At 39.5% G+C, this 21,656-nt stretch overlaps 1 protein-coding gene across 2 annotated transcripts in view; it reads right to left on the bottom strand.

Annotated features, from left to right (window-relative positions):
• Positions 1–21,656, bottom strand: part of LOC122946004 (bifunctional heparan sulfate N-deacetylase/N-sulfotransferase 4-like) — a 754,569-nt gene that overhangs the window by 126,377 nt on the left and 606,536 nt on the right. The window lies entirely within an intron of this gene.

The raw sequence follows: 21,656 nt of genomic DNA, 5'->3' as shown, positions 1-21,656 counted from the left end.
CACATTTTTATAGTAGACCTTTTTTATTTTTGGTGAGATTTTTTTTTTTTCCATGTCATTATCTTCATTTATTTTTTAAATCTATAGAATCCTGCAATTTTCATACTGACCACTAGGTCTAATAAGATTATGATTTCCTGTTCTGTACATGTAAATTTCCAGTAACTTATTATCACCACAGGCATAATTACAATGACATGTAACACCTCTGTAAAGATAACACAGGATCCACCATTCACAATAGGTGATATCACAGCTTATCAGCTCCCTTCTGACATATGCACAGGTCACACAGCTTATCAAGAAAACTCATCCATATAAGTTAATGAGTTAACTCCTGTTCATTGTGTCTATAGTCCATGCAGCTGCTCTCAAAGACAGGAAGTCTTGGAATATTTTAGGACTTGTGGCTAGTGTGAAAACTACAGGATTATATACATTTTTTTTTAATTTATTGACAATGGAAAAAAAATGTTTAACTTAAAAACTTGATTTATACAATAGGTTATTTTCTAATTCCATATATCTTAGGAGATGATTCAGAGACAATGTGTCAAAGACATCTGTAGATACAATGTTATGCATCAAAGATTCTGAAATATATATTTATGCACTATTGGTGCAACGATACTACTGGTGTCTGACACCAATAATAAAGCTCCTTACTTGAAGCCAATGTCAGGCAGCACCAGCAGCAAGTAAGGAGATTGTTGTTACTAACCCCATAAAATAAATAGTAAGGTGTACATTATTTGTATGTAAGGGTACTTTCACACTAGCGTTATTCTTTTCTGGCATTGAGTTCCATCCTAGGGGCTCAATACCAGAAAATAACTGATCAGTTTTATCCTAATGCATTCTGAATGGAGCGCAATCCGTTCAGGATGCATCAGGAAGTCTTCAGTTCAGTCTTTTTGACTTTTCAGGACGGAGATAATACCGCAGCATGCTGCGGTTCTATATCCGTCCAGAATAACAGAAAACTTGCCGGAATGCTGGAGCTGCCATTTTTTTCCATTTAAATGCATTAATGCCGGATCCAGCCCTGAGTGATCTGGCAAAACAGATCCGGCATTGCAGTCTGCTTATGCTCAGACTTAAAAAAATATGGAAAAAAAAATAAATGCCGGGTCCGTTTTTTCACCAGAGAGACGGATCTAGCATTTCAATGCATTTGTCACACGGATCAGGATCCTGATCCACCTGACAAATGCTATACGTTTTGGCGGATCCAGCAGGCAGTTCAAGCGACGGAACTGCCTGCCGGAATCCTCTGCCGCAAGTGTGAAAGTACCCTAAGAGAACTAAGGAGCGGATTCACAAACTGAGACAGCCCCATATGTGGCAGATGCTAACACCTGGCCTCAATGACCAGGATCATAAATAACTCTGATCCTGGTAATTTAACCCTTCAGATGCACTGGTAAATAGCAACTGCAGCCTCTATGAGATTATAAAGAAGGAGGCAGCGCCCTCTGTCCTTTGAATAAAATCCCATTTAGTCTACTATTGCAATCTATGGTATAAGCACAATAAATTAATCAATGCATGAGGTCATCAAAGGCAAATTTTAAGGCCCCTTGCAGACAAACTTTCCTCCCGCAGCCAGTCCGCATCGCAGTACCCGGCCTGACCGACCAGCACTGACGGGATTCACATAGCATTATATTGATTTATGATGCTATGTAACCCTTACAGTTCTGGAATGTATTGGATTACACTGGCATAATTCTGCCAGTGTTATCCAATACATTCCAGAACTGTAACGGTTACATAGCATCATAAATCAATATAATGCTATGTGACCCCAGGCAGCGCTGGGAGGTCAGCCCGGGAGCTGCATTGCAGACCCGCTGCGGGAGGAACGCTCGTCTGCAAGGGGCCTAAGGACTGCAAGTTCAAGTTCCCAAGAGGACTAAAATGTAAAGGGGTTTTCTGAGATTTTTTAACTGATGACCTGTTGTGCTTGATATCACAGCTCAGCCCCGTTTACTTTAATGAGGCTGAGCTGTGCCTAGGCCATGTGACTGATGAACGTGACATCACATGGCCTAGGTTAAACTGTGAGAAGACCACAACGCTACTACGAGCACTAGTTCCTTTCTCAAACAGATAATCATCGGGGGTTCCGGATGTCAGACCCCCCCCCCCCATCAGTATAAAAGTTTCAGGAAAAAACATTTAAAGTATTAAAATTGTTTTAAAATATATAAACTATTAAAATATAAAAATAATTATCTTGCACAGTGAACCTACTAATGGAAAAATAAATAAAACTGTCCAATTTGCAGATTTTTTAACATTTGCCCTTCAAAAAAATTATCAAAAATTCTATGTACCCCAAAATAGTACCAATGAAAACTACAGCTAGCCTCACAAAAAACATGCTCTCACATACCTCTGCAGACGGAAATATTGTAGATGTCAGAATATGGAGATGCTAAGATTTTACCTGCATAAATAATGATCTCTTAGTGCTATGGATGCCTAGATATTATTTATTTGAATTACCACATATTTTGTACCAAAAAATACTCCTAAAAACGCCTAAGAGTATTTTTACTCTGTTGGAAAAATGTAGTTCCACCTTTGTATACAGGGCATACCTCTCATTTCAAAAGTCGACCTAAAGACCGGGCATAAAGACAACCTAATCTTTCCTTCACATATATTCACTTATTCTACCATTTTGCTTGTTCCATGACCTTTCTTCCTAATCATTAGCCATTCTTGACACTGCTTATGTACTGTACATGAATACAGCTGTTTATGGTTACATACTGTAGGCTATATAAGCACCATGGATTCATGTATCAAATATCATTAAACACCAGTATAACATAGAAAATATAACAGAAAATATGGAGAAATATGGAGTCATTACATACTTGATAAGTCAACTATATGACCCAATATGAACATATGTAGCAGTTAAATAAGGCAACATAAAGTAGTTGCAGTCTAGAGCTGTTGTACAAACTTTAATCCAGTTCAGGATGCAAATGTATGAACTGGCTGATGACATATACATGCAAATAACAGTATTGAAACAAGTACACTATTCATATAGTTAGGTCCATATATATTTGGACAGATATATTCTTCTAATTTTTGTTCTGTACATTGCCACAATGGATTTTGAACAAAACAATTCAGATGCAGTTGAAGTTCAGTTTTTCAGCTTTAATTCAGTGGGTTGAACAAAATGATTGCATACAACTGTTAGGAACTAAAGCATGTTTTAAACTCATTCTCTTCATTTCCGGGGCCCAAAAGTAATTGGACAAATTAAATAATTGTAAATAAAAAGTTAATTTCTAATACATGGTTAAAAATCCTTTGTTGGCAATGACTGGCTGAAGTCTTGAACTCATGGACATCAGCAGACGCTTTGTTTCCTCCTTTTTATTGCTTTGCCAGGCCTTTACTGTAGTGTTTTCAGTTGCTGTTTGTTTGTGGGCCTTTCTGACCGAAGTTTAGTCTTTAACAAGTGAAATGAATGCTCTATTGGGTTCATATCAAGTGATTGACTTGGCCATTCAAGAATATTCCACTTTTTTGCTTTAATAAACTCCTGGATTGCTTTGGCTTTATGTTTTGGGTCATTGTCCATCAGTATTATGAAACGCCGACCAATCAGTTTGGCTGGATTTAAGAACACAGTATGTCTCTGAAAACCCCAGAATTCATCTGGCTGCTTCTGTCCTGTGTCACATCATCAATAAACACTAGGGACCCAGTGCCACTGGCAGCCATGCATTCCCAAGCTATCGCACTGCCTCCTCCATGTTTTACAGATGATTTGGTATGCTTTGGATTATGAGCTGTACCATGCCTCCGCCATACTTTTTTCTTTCCATCATTCTAGTAGAGGTTGGTCTTGGTTTCATCTATCCAAAGAATGTCCTTCAAGAAGTGTGCTGGTTTTTTTAAGTTGTCCAATCTAGCCTTCTTATTATTGAGGCTTGAGAGTTGCTTTCACCGTGCAGTGAACCCTCTGTATTTACTTTATTGCAGTCTTTTCTTTATTGTAGATTTGGATATTGATACGCCTATATCCTGGAGAGTATTGTTCACTTGGTTGGCTGTTGTGAAGGGCTTTCTCTTCACCATGGTAATTATTCTGCAATCATCTACCACTGTTGTCTTCAGTGGGCGTCCAGGTCTTTGTGCTTTCTTTCTTTCTCAGGATGTATCAAACTGTAGATTTTGCCACACCTAATAGTTTAACAATATCTCGGATGTTTTTTTTTTTTTGTTTCCGCAGATGAACAACAGCTTGTTTCACTTGCATGGAGAGTTCTTTTGACCGCATGTTTACATCTCAGCAAAATCTTCAAAATGCAAGCACCACACCTCAAATCAACTCCAGGCTTTTATGTGCTTAATTGAGAATCAAATAATAAAGGAATTTGCACACACCTGCCCATGAAACAGCCCTTGAGTCAATTGTCCAATTACTTTTGGTCCCTTTTAGGGTGCTACATGTAAAGGAGCTGAAACTCCTAAACCCTTCATCCAATTTTAATGTGGATACCCTCAAATGAAAGCTAAAAGTCTGGACTTTATGTTCATATCCATAACAAGAATATATTTTAGTAAACAGGTAATACAAACTAAATTTGTGTCAGTATCCAAAAATATATGACCTAACCGTATATGACCCCTTATGTCTCTGTGAAAAGAGAGTGGATTTGCTCAGGGAATACTAGGTACAAGGTTTATAAAGCATATCTGATCAACTGTGACAGAGACCTTACAATTTCTTCTCGCACTGGTGAAGCATACACATATAGAGTCACTGCACTGAAAACATACTGAAGGGATAATCTGCCCAAAAGACATTGGGTGAATTTATCATGAGGAGAATATTTTAAATCAGTTTTGCTTGAGTTGGTGGCATAAAGTCTGTGTACTTTATGTTACAGTTATCAAATGTTGCATGCTGTTTGATAAATTTGTCTCATTCTTAAATGCAACACTTTTGTCAAGAAAACCTACTTGTTTTCCTACTCCACGCTCATACTGGAGTGAGAGTGCAACTTTTTTTGCAACTTTTTAAAAAAGTGTCAGTAATTAATCTAGCTAACCACACCTACTTTCCTACCCATATTTCAAAACTGGAGTGAGTGGTTTTGCAAAAGTTAGCTAAAAAGTCTCAAAAAGCCTCTTTTTGCAACTTTTTGAAGCCAGAATTCTGGAGTGAAGGCATGATAAATCAGGGCCATTGTCCTGACGTGGTGCATAGTTTTGCAATTCGAATGTACCATATTACTTAAACTGATTCTATCCAAAGCACAAATGTTTTTTGTGATATGATACAGCTCACAAACCAATAGACCCTAAGAACTGATCTATACTGGGTCTATAGGAAAGCACATTTTAAAAGTTTTTTTTTTGTCTATCCATTCCAAAAGCTATAGCTTTTTAAATTTTACATTGATACAGCTGTATGAGGATGTGTTTTCTAAGGGGGAAGTTGCTTTTTGTATGGCACCATTTCATACTTCCCAACCGTCCCAGAACAGGTGGGACAGTCCAAGATTTCAGTGGCTTTCCCATGGTCCCATGACGGCTGAGGTATATCCCACTCTCAATTATCTTTTTGTCTTTAGGACACAGAGAAAGTTAATTGCAAAGGTGAGGCAGGGGCACTACTAAAGTGGGTATAACTACTGTGAAAGGGGCACAATGAGGGCATAACTACTGTGAAGGGGATGCAATGCAGGAATAACTACTGTAAGAGGGCACAATGTGGGCATAACTACTGTTTGGGGCAGCATGTAGCCATAACTACTGTGAAAGGGCACAATGTTGGTGTAAATACTGTGAAAAGGACACTACTGTAAGCAGGGTGTAACTACTATGGAAGGGGCACTAAGTGGACATAACTACTGTCAATGGGGCATCATTTGGGCATAACTTCTTGTGGGAGCACAAAGGGGGAATATTTACCATGTGGGGGTACTAAGGGGACTCGGTGGGATTGGGCATATATAGATAGGCATTGGGCTGAGTTAGATATGTGGCTTAATGTTAAAAAAATTGCTGTGGCCACTATATGCACCTCTGCAATTGTTCCTCTCTGATTTTCATAAGTTAGGAGGTAAGCCATTTTGAGCTGCCAATAATACATATTTTTAGATTGTCATTGCCTAATATGCATAAAATAATATTCTGCACTTAGATTTGTTGATTCAAGGCCTAATATGCTGGTGTTTCTGGTAGATCTTGGAGCCTTAGAGCTGTTTCACACGAGCGAGTCCATTGCGAGAATGACTCTCCGTGTGCGAATGTGATCCTCTGCTCTGGACTTGCAGGAGCACATGGCATTATCATGATTTAAAATGCTATGTGCCTCTGCTTTACCTTATTTCTACAGAATCAAACTGACAGCTTTATGTCACTATGATTCTGTGGAAAAAAGGCCATGCAGAGACACATAGCATTATAAATCATGATAATGCCGTGCATTCCTGCAATTCCAGAGCGGAGGATTACACACACACACACACACGGAGCGTGATTCCCGCAATGGACTCGCTTGTGTGAAACAGCCCTTAGACTGCCAATAAAAGTCATTGACAGCCAGTAATCAGGTCACAGGTGTTTATGAACTGACAAAAGAAGCCCATTCTCTCTGTCAAACTGTTTAGACGCAGCAATTAAGGTGGTTGTTCAGGTTTAGAGCTGAACTCAGACATAAGCTCCCTGTCACCCCTTTAGCATGTAGGATCCGCCTCAAACCACCCAGAACAGCACTATACACAACCCACTTGAGCCTGAGACATCACCAGGCCCCCTGCTAGGCAAAGGTCTTAATTCACTATCATCACCTCCTCAGGCAGAGAGTTCCATAGTCTCACTGCCCTTACCTTAAAGGAGAACTGTCATGTATACCTGAGTTAGTCTGTCAATGATTGCCAAAAGATCTGTAATTAACTTATAATCACAGCTTTCATTAATGTCTCCTGTCCCTTTCCACTGCTCCCTTAAAAGACCCTTGCTATGGCTCATCTGTCTCCGGCTAGGAAGGAAGAGGGCAGGTCCTTCACACTGCATGCCTGAATTAGGCTTCAGAGCGAGGAGGCATGTCTCTCAGAAATCTAATCTGATTGGCTGGCAGGAAGCTGCTGGCTACAGCAATTTTGTATGTGACCTGAGGGAATGCAGTTTTGGCCTCAGAGAACTGGCAGAGGAGCCATCTTGAGAAGATCCTCATAATGTAGGATTCAAAACAGCCGTAACTAAGGGGAAAACTAAAGGAAAACAGTGGTAAGTGTAGAAACTAAAGGTTGCTTTATGCATAATACTGCTGCAGCAGTAACATATGCTAAACTTGATTTTTTTTAATGAAAATATGAGTTATCCTTTATAGAATCCTCTTCTATTTTTGTGTAAAAAAAAAAAAAAACCTTCTTTACTCCAGATGCAGTGCATTTACCCTCGTCACAGTCCTGGGAATAAATAGATCTTGGGATAGACCTCTTGACTGACCCCTGATATATTTATACATAGTTATTAGATCCCCCCCCCCCAGTTGTCTTTTTTCTAAAGTGAATAACCCTAATGTTGATAATCTTTCTGGGTACTGTAGTCCCCCCATTCCAGTTATTACTTTAGTTGCCCTCCCCTGACCCTGAAACCTCTCCAGCTCTGCTATGTCTGCCTTGTTCACAGGAGCCCAGAACTGTACACAGTACTCCATGTGTGGTCTGACTAATGATTTGGAAAGGTGGCAGGTCTATGTTCTCATCATTGGCATCTATGCCCCTTTTGATGTAACCCATTATCTTATTGGCCTTGGCAGCAGCTGCCTGACACTGGGTTCTGCAGCTTAGTTTGCTGTTCCCTAAAATTCCTAGGTCCTTTTCCATGTCAGACTTCCATTATTCCTTCCTATGTGCATAACCTTACATTTGTCAGTATTAAACCTTATCTGCCACTTCTATGCCGAAGCCTCCAATCTATCCAGATCCATCTGTAGCAGTATACTGCCTCTTCCGAGTTAATTACTTTACAGTTTAGTGTTATCTGCAAAAATTTATATTTTATTGTGCAAGCCTTCTACCAGATCATTAATAAAAAAATATCAGGTCACTCTGTGGATAGGGGATAAATATTGTTGGTATGACAGCCTCATCTGGTGCTAGGTCATCTCCATCTCCCCCACTAACCTGGACCACTGAAGTGCCCAGTTCCAAAGAATAGCATGCACATCCCTAAGACAGGCCCGGCATTATTCAAGCAGTTCTGGACAAGTAAATTCCAGCACAATGAGCATGGAAGTCATGGAAATCAAGCTCCACTGTGTTACCTTTAATCACAGTTACATAAAGGCAGAAGAATGAGTAAACACACTTCCTCATGATGAACCCTTAATTAGTTTATTCCATTGTGCCTTCAACTGTAAGCTTAAAATGCACCTTGTGTATCAATCAGTTCAGCTAAACGGTCCATGTGACAAATTCATACTGACATATCATCGCATTTTGGAATTGTTTTTCCAGTTTGGGACACCACATGCTCCTGTGATTCAATTTTAGACTTGTTAACTCCAGAGACAGCTGTGAATCTATTTTCATCTAAATGCTAGTGCCAATTCATCAGAGAGGCAAACAAACCTGTATACCAATAGTTTAAGGGCACAGGGGTTTAATAGTGCTAGGTAAACAAATAGTTTAAGGGTAAGGGCACAGGGATTTATTCATCAAACTGTCACCAAAAACATTGTTGTTCTCCATAGATGATGTACAATATGGAATGGAAGGAAAAAAATAAACATTTCTTAAATATATCTTCTAATAATCCTTTATTCTACTTATTGTCATTTTTAAATATACACGTTACCTAACTAGAATGGAATGTTGGCAAACCCTTGAAAGTAATAACAGTAATAATAATAATAATATGAAGAAGAAGAAGAAGAAGAAATGGTTATTACTCTCATTAGTATTTTTTAAGTAACTTGTAGAATATTTAGAAAGCACTGATCATGCTTGGAATCTTTATAATAAAAATCACAAATATGGGAACCATTTTATTATATTCCATAAACAGTCATTGTTCACAGTAAACTCACAGTTTAATCCACATACACTAGAGCCATTTTTTATAAGAAACCAAATAACTTATCAGTATGTTACAGAGGCATATATTAAGAAAAAAAAACCTCTGTATTATGCTTTATATTGCAATATATTCTCTTTTAGAAGTGGTGATTGTTTGAAATAAGTTAGAATCAAACAATGAAATAATCAAATAAGAACGTTGCTTGTTCATCAGGGATCCCATTGGAAGATTTTATTAGGTAGTCCTTCAGGCTTCCTAATCAATAAACAACATCTTAATTCTGGTAGTTGCCTTTGATCCAATGGAGGTGACCATCGTGTATCAGCACAGGAATGTGTATAGGACTGTTTTTTTGTGTCATTTTCTGCTGTATTTATTTGGGGCCAAAGCACAAAAGCCAGATTTTAGATAAAAATGTATAATGAAAAAATGGCATTTTACAGTTGAGTCACATTATTATGACCACTTCCTGCTTTCAACGTCAGCAGTGCATATAAAGGTATTGACATCTTGTGAGCTGATTTAGTGGGTATATAAGGTGTGTGATAAGCTGTCTGCACACATATCCCTCATCGATGTCCAGGGAAAAATGGTAATTTATCAGAGTTGCAAAAAGAGATGAATATTAGCTTTCAGGACAAGGGTGGCAGTATTTCTGAAACTGCGTAATTTGCATGGTGCTGTGGTGAAAGTGTACCATGAGTGGACAAATGGCACCACTATGAATTAATGATGTGGAAACTGCAGAGCGTGCCATTGATGTGAGAGGTGAACATCGGCTATGAAGGTGTGCGAGGACAGACCGACACTACAATGGCGCAGCTCACCAACAAAATTAAACAGGGGGTTACCAAACGTGTGTCTAAAACAACTGTTCAGCAAACCCAACTACATATGGGGCTCCAAAGCAGATGAATGATCACTTCACCTCAGCTAACAAAGCTGCATCAGCAGAAAAGACTTTAAATGCAGTATTGGAACTGGATTACCGCTGATTGGCAAAAGGTTGGCTTCTCCGATAATTCATGTTTTCTGCTTCATCAAATGGATGGACATTGACATTTCAGGCAAGAAACATCACAGCACACCCTCCTACCACTGCTGGAAGAATACAAGCAAGTAGTGGCAGCGTTATGGTCTACGGAATGTTTTCATGGCACTCACTGGGCCCACTCATCCATGTGGAAGGCACTCTAAAACAATTTCAGTATGAATCCATCCTTGCAGATCACATACACCCATACATGCCGATTGTCTTCCGTGGAGCGGTTGGGATCTTCCAGCAAGATAATGCGACATGGAGTTTTTTTTCCCCCAGGCTGTGAGCTGTGCGCTGCGATTGGCCAGCGCTGCAGCCTAGGAGAAGGAGACGCCCACAGGACAAGGGCAGACACCGCCTACTATAACTTACAGAGGGAAGATACCAGAGGGCATAACGGGAGAATGGAGCGGCGCCCAGGGATATCAGTAAGTGCAGTGAGATCCCCGGGTGCCGCTCTCCATGTCAGCATACTTAGTTCACATTGTTTTTACAGGTGAAAGGTCCTCTTTAAGTAGTTAACATATTACGCCTATGTTCACATATGCTTTTAATTACAATTCCATCAAGTTTGCCAAGTGCAATAATACTGTATGCAATAATTATCTTCTCATCAAAAAGACACCACACTGGAATCCCCAACAGACCTCACTGTAAATCAATGTGGTCCATCAAGCACGGGTGGTAATTGTCAAAAGACGGACCCAGAACAAAAACATTATAATTGTGTACAAGACGTCATAGTGAGAATGTATTTGATAAGCTCAAGTGTGCTAGTATTTCTGGATCAGACATATTTTTTTTAATGAATTTTATCATCCCAATATTAGAGAAATGGCAGATATATGGCAATTTATTTTATGTGATGGACTCTAACTTCCAGAAATGAGACTCATGATACCAAGGTGACAACTGTGCTGGGCCACATCAGTAGGCAATTACATTACATTTGCTAGTAAAGAGGAATTTCTCTTTGTCATGCACCTGGTTATTAAGCGGTAACACATGCTCTGTTTTGTGCAATTTGCTCTTAGATTCCTGTTCTGGTAGTCAGGGAGTATTTATCTCTGGCATGGAAGAATGACTGAGTTTATTCATTTTCCTTACCTCTAGACATTTGTCATTTTATGCAAAATCTGTGTAAATTATTGAATGACAGAAGCAGATATACCTGGAATATCTTGGTGCTGTCTCTTATTAATCATCAGTGAAGATTCTATGTCACATGAGTGATCACCAAGTACTGCAGAAAATTATAGTTTACAAAATACAGATGTTAACTAATCTATGCCTGCTAAGAACGTCAAATTCTATCCACTGCTGCTATCCTTAAATGAACATTAAAACACACATAAAATACCATTAAAAAAGCACATTAATTCTATATTATTCCATTCATTTGATTTGTGTCAGGTTTGGCTGAATCAGTTGAGCAATTGAGCAATTTTATTTAGGTCTGAATCGAATCCCACTCAAATCAAAGGTGTTCCAATCCATCCAGAAAATGTGTGTAACAGTTTGAGATCTCATAGGACTAATTTTTTTCATTTTTGTCTTTTAAAAAAAAAAACGAAAATGTATTTTTTTTTCTCGCTCTAATTTTGCAACTCAATTTTTTACAATATTTGACTCGTTTCATTAATAACCAACTTTCTCATTTCTACATATGACAGATCCCTGTTCTACAATTAAATGATAACCTGCTGTAGGCCCATACTGTACCATAGTCTTCTCCCAATTTTATGCCAAGCATGGAGTCATATGGCGTTCATGAGAGAAAAAAAGTAGTAGCACTATCATGCTGTCATTTTCTGCAGTAACACCGTTGAAAGCATGGATGCATGAATTTTATTTCCATAGAGAATACCATAATTTGATTCTCACATGTGATTTCAAGTTGAAGTGTAGCAGCAGATTTGTTGCATACATTTCTGTGACTGACCTAGTCATCTCAATTCATTTTTCAGAAATCCAATTGCTTGCTGCAAAAACACCCCCATTCAAGTGAATAGAACTGATTTTCAGGTACAGAAAATTTTCCCCTCATGAATATATACCCTAGATCAAACTTAGTAGATGATAAATTGAACTGGTAAAGCAATGCTGGTTCCTATGTATGTTCAAATTTAGGCCAGTTTTACTTTACCTCGTGAGGTTGGTTCCCACAGAAGAGGAAAAAATCATGGCACGTTCTAAGGCTTTAACCAGCGCCGTACATGTACGGCACTGGTAGCAATGTGCAAGCATGATGCCCGCTTGCATGTGCAGCAGGCGTCATAGCCAGCAGATCTCTGCTGTTTCATACAGCAGAGACCTGTGGCTAAATACCGTGATCGGCAATAATGCCGATCGCGGTAATTAAATGCTTTAGATGCCGTGATCAAGTTAGATCACAGCACCTAAATGCGCAAAAACCTGAAAGCTCGTGTTTCCGGGCTTCCTACCTATGCCCCGTGTGTCCAATCTGGCATAGGTAGTTGCGCTGAATACTGGTAGCTTTACTGAGTAAGCTAGCAGTATTCAAACTGAAATTCTTATTTTGGCCACCAGATGGAAGGCAAGGATAAGAAATGAGCAAGAGTGATCAAAATAAGCTAATAATAAATTCCTGATAAACCAAAATTGAAAATAATAAAAAAAATATGTAAAAGCTCCTATATGAAACAAATAATGATCACCAAAAAATAAAAAAAGTTAAAAAAATATAAAAACTATATAAAAGTTTAAATCACCCCCCTTTCCGTATAATTAAAACATAAATACCTAAATAACAATAAATATAAACATCATGGGTATTACCGTGACCGTAAATGCCCATACTATTAAAATTGAAAAAACAAAAAAGGAAAATGGCTTAACGGAAAAAAGGTTCAAAATGGTCAATTTGCCATTTTTTCATTGCTTCTCTTACCCAAATTTTTTTAAATAAAATGTGATAAAAAAGTCATGCATACTCCAAAATGATATCAATTAAAAGTACAGATTGTTCTGCTAAAAATTAGCCCCTAAACAGCTCATTAGACATAAGTATAAAAAAGTTATGGGGGTCAGAATATGGTGATATAAAACATAAATAAATTCAAAATTTACATTTATTTTCACATTATTTAGACATAAAGAACCTATACATATAGGGTATTGTTGTAATCGTACTTACCCAGAGAATGAAGGGCATGGGTCAGTTTTGCCATAAACAAAATGCTGTGGGAACAAAATCCGTAAAATGGTGGAGGGATTGTGTTTTTGTTTTTTATTTCACCCCATTCAGAATTTTTTTTACCGCTTCCACAACATTTTATGCCATAATTAATGGTGGCAATAGAAAGTACAACTTGTCCCACAAAAAATAAGCCCTCATACAGCTATGTGACCAGAAAAAGAAAAAAGTTATGGCTCACGGAAAATAGAGAAGAAAAATGAAAACGCAAAAATGAAAAAACCTCCGGTATCCAAAGGGTTAAAAAGGTATTCCTCTCACTTACCTCAAATAGAACCTTTCGAAAGAAATGGGACACCTGGCTTTCCAATAGCAAGTGTGCTCTGACCCTTCCTTTATTGGGCTTGATTAATGCACATATACTCCGCTCTTGTTTTTATTTTGCCTTCTTGTGATCCTCTCTTTGTGTTCTTCACCTTACCCCCATTCCCGTTTCCCTTCCCCCCTCCCCCTTATGTGCCTACCTTCATTGTAATCTTTATTTTACATTTGCATCTATGCATGTCTTTTGGATTACACAGCAGCACTAAACAGCAGAACTATGCAGTTTAGATGTAAATCCAGTAGTAAATCACTTACAAACCAGCAGCAGTGCTTGTGTCAGTCTCTCTGTCTCTGCCTACATATCTCTAGTAGTCTCACCTTTCTCTTTCTCCTCCCTCCCTTCTCCATAGACTTATGTAATTTAATTCTTCAGTGAGCATGTAAACATTCATATTACGGTCACCTTACAGGAAAATCTTTTTGTGCCCGAGTGCTATGCATGGCTCACCACTCTAGGATTGAGGAAGGAATCAGGGCTAACACAGCTGTAACTCAAACAAGGTGGCTTTTACTTGACTCACATGGGGTAACAAGCTTATGGTTATAACAGTCTATGACAAGCAACAGGCTTAGTGATTACAGTCTCTTAAGTAGGGCACAAGCTTAAAGGGGTTGTCTCATTATAGACAATTGGGACATATCGCTAGGATATGCTCCCATTGTCTTATAAGTGCAGGTCCCAGTGGGGATCTGCACCTATATAGAGAACAGAGCCCGCAAGGTGGTGGCTGGAGGACTCCGGTCCGGCCACTACCAATCCGGCTCCCCTCAGAAGTGACTGGGAGCCTACTGCGCATGCACGCCCCCCGCTCCTATTCATTTCTATGAGGCTGATGGAAATAGCCAAGCCAGCACTAGGCTTATTTTTGCCGGCCCCATAGAAAATGAATGGAGGGTGGCTGTGCATGCAAATATGACACTGTCACTTTAAGAGATGCTTCCTTCAACTCCTTGCCTTCTTCAACTTCTAAAGATGAGTGAACCAGTTTGTAATGAACCCGGTTCATTACGAACTTTTCAAAATTTTGGACTGACAAATGAACCCAAACCTTTTCAGGTTCATTTCACACAAATCCAGTAAAACAGCGCTTAGTGACGTTTTACCGTACATAGGGAGGAAGAAGGGTACTTACATGACCATGAGAGAAAGCAGGGGGAGGCTTGCCCTGATTGGTTCCCAAACCGACAGACAGCCTGAAGCCAATCAGTGCTGCAGCAGAGTGTTGCCCATGCAGAACAAGCAGAATGTAATTTTGTTTTGGGCTGTGAATGAGGGTGGATGAGTCTTGTAGTGTCTGTCATAAAAATGATCTTAGGGAGTCAGGGACAGTCAAAAGTCACAATCAAGTTTGTATTCAATAGCGACATTGAAGGGAAAGGCTAGAATAATAAAAAAAAAAAAAGAATTATGAGTGTAGAATAGGGACAGGCAGGGAAAGCTGTCAGCCAGGGAGTGAGAAGTGAGTTGCTGAGGCTGACTTTGTCTCCTAGCATAACTGCAGCTGCTGGGGGTGTTTTACCATCAATGTAGCATTTTAAATCTCAGTGAAAATACCTGAAATACTAGTCCAAACTCCATGTCAGGGGATCTCCACATAGTTAATTTAATAAAAATAAGTATAAAATATGCAGGGTAGCAGACAAAAACATCACTGAGAGATAACGTGATATTAGAGATAAATCCATTTATTTCTATCCCCACACAATTCCAATTTTTTTTTGGGGGGCGGGAAGGGTTGTTTTTATTAAAACCAGCTGTCACAGTGGGGTGTGAGGGAAAATTCACCACTGTATAGGGTAGGAAAATGGGGAAGCAGCTAGGCCTGGACACCAGGAAAAAGGAGCAGGTCACCTCCTAATGCTGCTTAAATCCTGGCCCTGACTCCTAACCGTATGAGCAGACCCAGATGGTAGGTGGTCTCCTACACAGGAACCTCGCACCCTGGGTCACCCTGAAGATCCCTGCAATGAGATTAGGAGCAGGAGACGACTTGTTCATCCCAGACGTGGATAAACAGGAGTCTCCACTGACCTAGCTACAAGGAAAGGGACAGCCAGTGAACAGCCACTGGAGTGGCAGGTAAGAGCCCAGAAACAACATGCACTTATCTGCCACGGTCACAACAACCACCATCGGACCCCCATGCAGACAGGAATCATGGCGGCCCCAGGCAGAGCTACTCACCGACTTGTGATTTCCCCTCCAGGGAACCCAGAAACCCCATTCCGGAGGGACAACAGATAGACAGTGGAAATGTTTAGCAACCATGCTGTAATTCAACACCAAACAAACCAGACATGGAACACCGAACTAGACATAAACACACACCAAAACACTAACCACACCAAACAAAAGAACAAGTGAGGATGGGAGAAGGACAGAGGAAACAAAGGGGAGACATCATGGTGACAGCGATGTCTAGCTTGGAGGCCCTCTCACTGGACAGATGGCATATCCAGGAAAGGAGCAACACTCCAGCTCACACAAAGGCTGGACGGCAACTGACCTCTTACTCACACACACCTAGATCCCCACCAGCCAGATAGTTAACCCCTCCAGCAGCAAACAGGGAAGGGAAGCAGAATAAAAGGGGCAGGCCCCTACATGCTGCAACAAACACACGTTGCCGCTAGCAACAGCATGCACGGAAACTGTGTCATGGCGAAAACAACAGAGGCATTGACACCAGCATAAATGTGCATACGTGTCTTACAATAAGCAGGGTAGAGCACATTATCTGTGAGTGATAATGTGATATTAGGTTTGAATCCATTTCCAATTATCACCACACGGTTCCAATTTTTTTTAGGGGTTGTTGAATTTATTCAAACCAGCATATATGTGATTACCACACCAATATACAGGGTAGCACACAACATTATCTGTGAGTGATAATGAGGTATTAGGCCTAAATTAATTTATTTCCATCTTCACACAGTTAAAATTAGTTGTACGTTAGAGTTTTGAATCTATTCAAACTAGCATATACATCATTACATGTCTTACAATACGAAGGGTAGCAGAGAACATTATCTGTGAGTAATGACATAATATTACTAAATCCGTGTTTTTCCATCTCCAGGAACGTCTAGTGTTGGTGTGGTGGTGGTGGTAGTAGGGGGGGGAATTGCATAGTAGTTTGTTAACTTGTGTTTTACACTGGAGAATTTATTTTTTATCTTAATATTTTAACTAGCAAAAGACATTGTGCACAAAACCTGTTAGTAGTAGTATTTAGTAAAGAGCGGCAGGAACAATATTTGAATTTGTGATATTTTGTGAATATGTTTGTAGAATATTCGTCATATATTTGCAAATTCGAGATTATATTCTTCACTGAGAAAATCGGCAATGTATTATTCGCGTTATGCGCGTGAAATACTGGCGTGGGTCATTTATGCTACATTTTTCAAGCTGATATACGTTTCCTGAAACTAGAGAAAATGGTTGGCACGGCAGAACATTAGAATAGCTTTATATGTAGATAGAGTGCTCCAATATATTTGCGCTTGCAAATTTTCGGCAAACAACTTTGGCATACTCCTCCCCAACGAGTGTCCCCGTCACCATGGGAACACCTGGGCGTTAGAATATACAACCGGATCTGAGTTTTCCGAATCTCATTAGATCGTGAAAACTCATATCTGATGGCATATTCTAACCTACAGGCGTTCTCATGGTGACGAGGACGCTTGTCCGGGAGGAGTATGCCGAAGTGGAACAACTGTACAGATTTAAAAAAAAAAAAGACTAATATTCTAAAAAACGAATATATTCGATATAGTGCTATAATCGTTTTTTAGGATATTTGTAATATTCTAAAACAAGAATATATAGCAATATAGTGAATATTCGAAAAAAAAAATATAGGGCAATTTTGCTAATATAGTGCTATAATCTTTTTTTTAAGTCACAATTTTTTTCAAATCTGAACTTCAGATGAGAAATAAATGATGACTATTAGACAAAGAAGATTATATTAGCTAAATTGCTCTACATTAATTTTTTTCAAATATCTGCTATATAATCTTGTTTTAGAATATTACGAATATTCTAAAAAATGAATATACAGTGGAGGAAATAATTATTTGACCCCTCACTGATTTTGTAAGTTTGTCCAATGACAAAGAAATGAAAAGTCTCAGAACAGTATCATTTCAATGGTAGGTTTATTGTAACAGTGGCAGATAGCACATCAAAAGGAAAATCGAAAAAATAACTTTAAATAAAAGATAGCAACTGATTTGCATTTCATTGAGTGAAATAAGTATTTGAACCCCTACCAACCATTAAGAGTTCTGGCTCCCACAGAGTGGTTAGACACTTCTACTCAATTAGTCACCCTCATTAAGGACACCTGTCTTAACTAGTCACCTGTATAAAAGACACCTGTCCACAGAATCAATCAATCAATCAATCAAGCAGACTCCAAACTCTCCAACATGGGAAAGACCAAAGAGCTGTCCAAGGATGTCAGAGACAAAATTGTAGACCTGCACAAGGCTGGAATGGGCTACAAAACCATTAGCAAGAAGCTGGGAGAGAAGGTGACAACTGTTGGTGCGATTGTTCGAAAATGGAAGGAGCACAAAATGACCATCAATCGACCTCGCTCTGGGGCTCCACGCAAGATCTCACCTCGTGGGGTGTCAATGGTTCTGAGAAAGGTGAAAAAGCATCCTAGAACTACACAGGAGGAGTTAGTTAATGACCTCAAATTAGCAGGGACCACAGTCACCAAGAAAACCATTGGAAAAACATTACACCGCAATGGATTAAAATCCTGCAGGGCTCGCAAGGTCCCCCTGCTCAGGAAGGCACATGTGCAGGCCCGTCTGAAGTTTGCCAATGAACACCTGAATGATTCAGAGAGTGACTGGGAGAAGGTGCTGTGGTCTGATGAGACCAAAATAGAGCTCTTTGGCATTAACTCAACTCGCTGTGTTTGGAGGAAGAAAAATGCTGCCTATGACCCCCAAAACACCGTCCCCACCGTCAAGCATGGGGGTGGAAACATTTTGCTTTGGGGGTGTTTTTCTGCTAAGGGCACAGGACAACTTATTCGCATAAACGGGAAAATGGACGGAGCCATGTATCGTGAAATCCTGAGCGACAACCTCCTTCCCTCTGCCAGGAAACTGAAAATGGGTCGTGGATGGGTGTTCCAGCACGACAATGACCCAAAACATACAGCAAAGGCAACAAAGGAGTGGCTCAAGAAGAAGCACATTAAGGTCATGGAGTGGCCTAGTCAGTCTCCGGACCTTAATCCAATCGAAAACCTATGGAGGGAGCTCAAGCTCAGAGTTGCACAGAGACAGCCTCGAAACCTTAGGGATTTAGAGATGATCTGCAAAGAGGAGTGGACCAACATTCCTCCTAAAATGTGCGCAAACTTGGTCATCAATTACAAGAAACGTTTGACCTCTGTGCTTGCAAACAAGGGTTTTTCCACCAAGTATTAAGTCTTTTTTTGTTAGAGGGTTCAAATACTTATTTCACTCAATGAAATGCAAATCAGTTGCTATCTTTTATTTAAAGTTATTTTTTCGATTTTCCTTTTGATGTGCTATCTGCCACTGTTACAATAAACCTACCATTGAAATGATACTGTTCTGAGACTTTTCATTTCTTTGTCATTGGACAAACTTACAAAATCAGTGAGGGGTCAAATAATTATTTCCTCCACTGTATAGCACTATATTCAATATATTTGTATACAGTTGCAGGAAAAAGTATGTGAACCCTTTGAAATTATATGGATTTCTGCACAAATTGGTCATAAATTGTGATCTGATCTTCATCTAAGTCACATCAATAGACAATCACAATCTGCTTAAACTAATAACACACACTAAATTAAATGTTACTATGTTTTTAACCACCTCTGGACCGCCTAACACAGGATCGCGGTCCGGAGGCGGCTCTCCCAGGCACAGCAACGCATATACGCGTCATCTCGCGAGACGCGAGATTTCCTGTGAACGCGGGCACATAGGCGCGTGCGTTCACGGGAACTGCAGGTAAACGAGCTGATCTACAGCCTGCCAGCGGCGATCGTTTGCTGGCAGGCTGTAGATGCAATTATTTTAACCCCTAACAGGTATATTAGACGCTGTTTTGATAACAATACATTTAGAGAAAAATTTATATATAGATGTTGTTTTTTTTGAAAAATTTTACAACTGAAAGTGAAAAAATTAAATTTTTTGCAAAAATTTCGTTAAATTTCGATTAATAACAAAAAAAAGTAAAAATGTCAGCAGCAATGAAATAACACCAAATGAAAGCTCTATTAGTGAGAAGAAAAGGAGGTAAAATTCATTTGGGTGGTAAGTTGCATGACCGAGCAATAAACTGTGAAAGTAGTGTAGTGCAGAATTGTAAAAAGTGGTCTGGTCATTAAGGGTGTTTAAGCTAGGGGGGCTGAGGTGGTTAATGAACACACCATGTAAACATTTACAGTGCAGGTGGAAAAAGTATGTGAACTACTAGACCAATGACATCTCTAAGAGCTAATTGGAGTGAGGTGTCAGCCAACTGGAGTCCAATCAATGAGATGAGAATTGAGGTGTTGGTTACAGCTGCCCTGCCCGATAAAAAACACACTCCAGTTCTGGGTTTGCTTTTCACAAAAAAGTATTGCCTGATGTGAATGATGCCTTGCACAAAAGAGCTCTCAGAAGACCTACAATTAAGAATTGTTGACTTGCATAAAGCTCGAAAGGGTTATAAAAGTATCTCCAAAAGCCTTGCTGTTCATCAGTCCACGGTAAGACAAATTGTCTATAAATGGACAAAGTTCAGCACTGCTGCTACTCTCCCTAGGAGTGGCCGTCCTGTAAAGATGACTGCAAAAGCACAGCGCAGACTGCTCAGTGAGGTGAAGAAGAATCCTAGAGTGTCGGCTAAAAACTTACAAAAGTCTCTGGCATATGCTAACATCCCTGTTAGTGAATCTAAGATACGTAAAACACTAAACAAGAATGGATTTCATGGGAGGATATCACAGAGGAAGCCACCGTTTTTCAAAAAAAAGAAACATTGCTTCATGTTTACAGTTTGCACAAGAGCACCTGGATGTTCCACAGCAGTACTGCCAAAATATTCTGTGGACAGATGAAACCAAAGTTGAGTTGTTTGGAAGAAAAACACAAAACTATGTGTGGAGAAAAAGAGGCACAGCACACCAACATCAAAACCTCCTCCCAACTGTAAAGTATGGTTGTGGGGGCATCATGGTTTGGGGCTGCTTTGCTGCGTCAGGGCCTGAACAGATTGCTATCATCGAAGGAAAAATGAATTCCCAAGTTTATCAAGACATTTTGCAGGAGAACTTAAGGCCATCTGTCCACCAGCTAAAGCTCAACAGAAGATGGGTGTTGCAACAGGACAATGACCCAAAGCATAGAAGTAAATCAACAACAGACAGGCTTAAACAGAATAAAATATGCCTTCTGGAGTGGCCCAGTCAGAGTCCTGACCTCAACCCGATTGAGATGCTGTGGCATGACCTCAAGAAAGCAATTCACACCAGACATCCAAAGAATATTGCTGAACTGAAACAGTTCTGTAAAGAGGAATGGTCAAGAATTACTCCTGACAGTTGTGCACGTCTGATCTGCAACTACAGGAAACGTTTGGTTGAAGTTATTGCTGCCAAAGGAGGTTCAACCAGTTAATAAATAAAAGGGTCCAAATACTTTTTCCACCTGCACTCTGAATGTTTACATGGTGTGTTCAATAAAAACATGGTAACATTTAATTCTTTGTGTGTTATTAGTTTAGGCAGACTGTGATTGTCTATTGTTGTGACTTAGATGAAGATCAGATCACATTTTATGACCAATTTGTGCAGAAATCCATATCATTCCAAAGGGTTCACATACTTTTTCTTGCAACTGTATATTTGTTTTTGTCGAATATTCACAAATTTTCTACAAAATATTTGCGAAATATTGTGAATTCGAATATGGACTCTGCCGCTCATCACTACCCAGAAC

Source organism: Bufo gargarizans, chromosome 1 (assembly GCF_014858855.1).
Source record: "Bufo gargarizans isolate SCDJY-AF-19 chromosome 1, ASM1485885v1, whole genome shotgun sequence".
Lineage (NCBI taxonomy): Eukaryota > Metazoa > Chordata > Amphibia > Anura > Bufonidae > Bufo > Bufo gargarizans.
The sequence above is the reverse complement of the archived record's forward strand: the minus strand, read 5'-3'. Positions and strand labels throughout refer to the sequence as shown.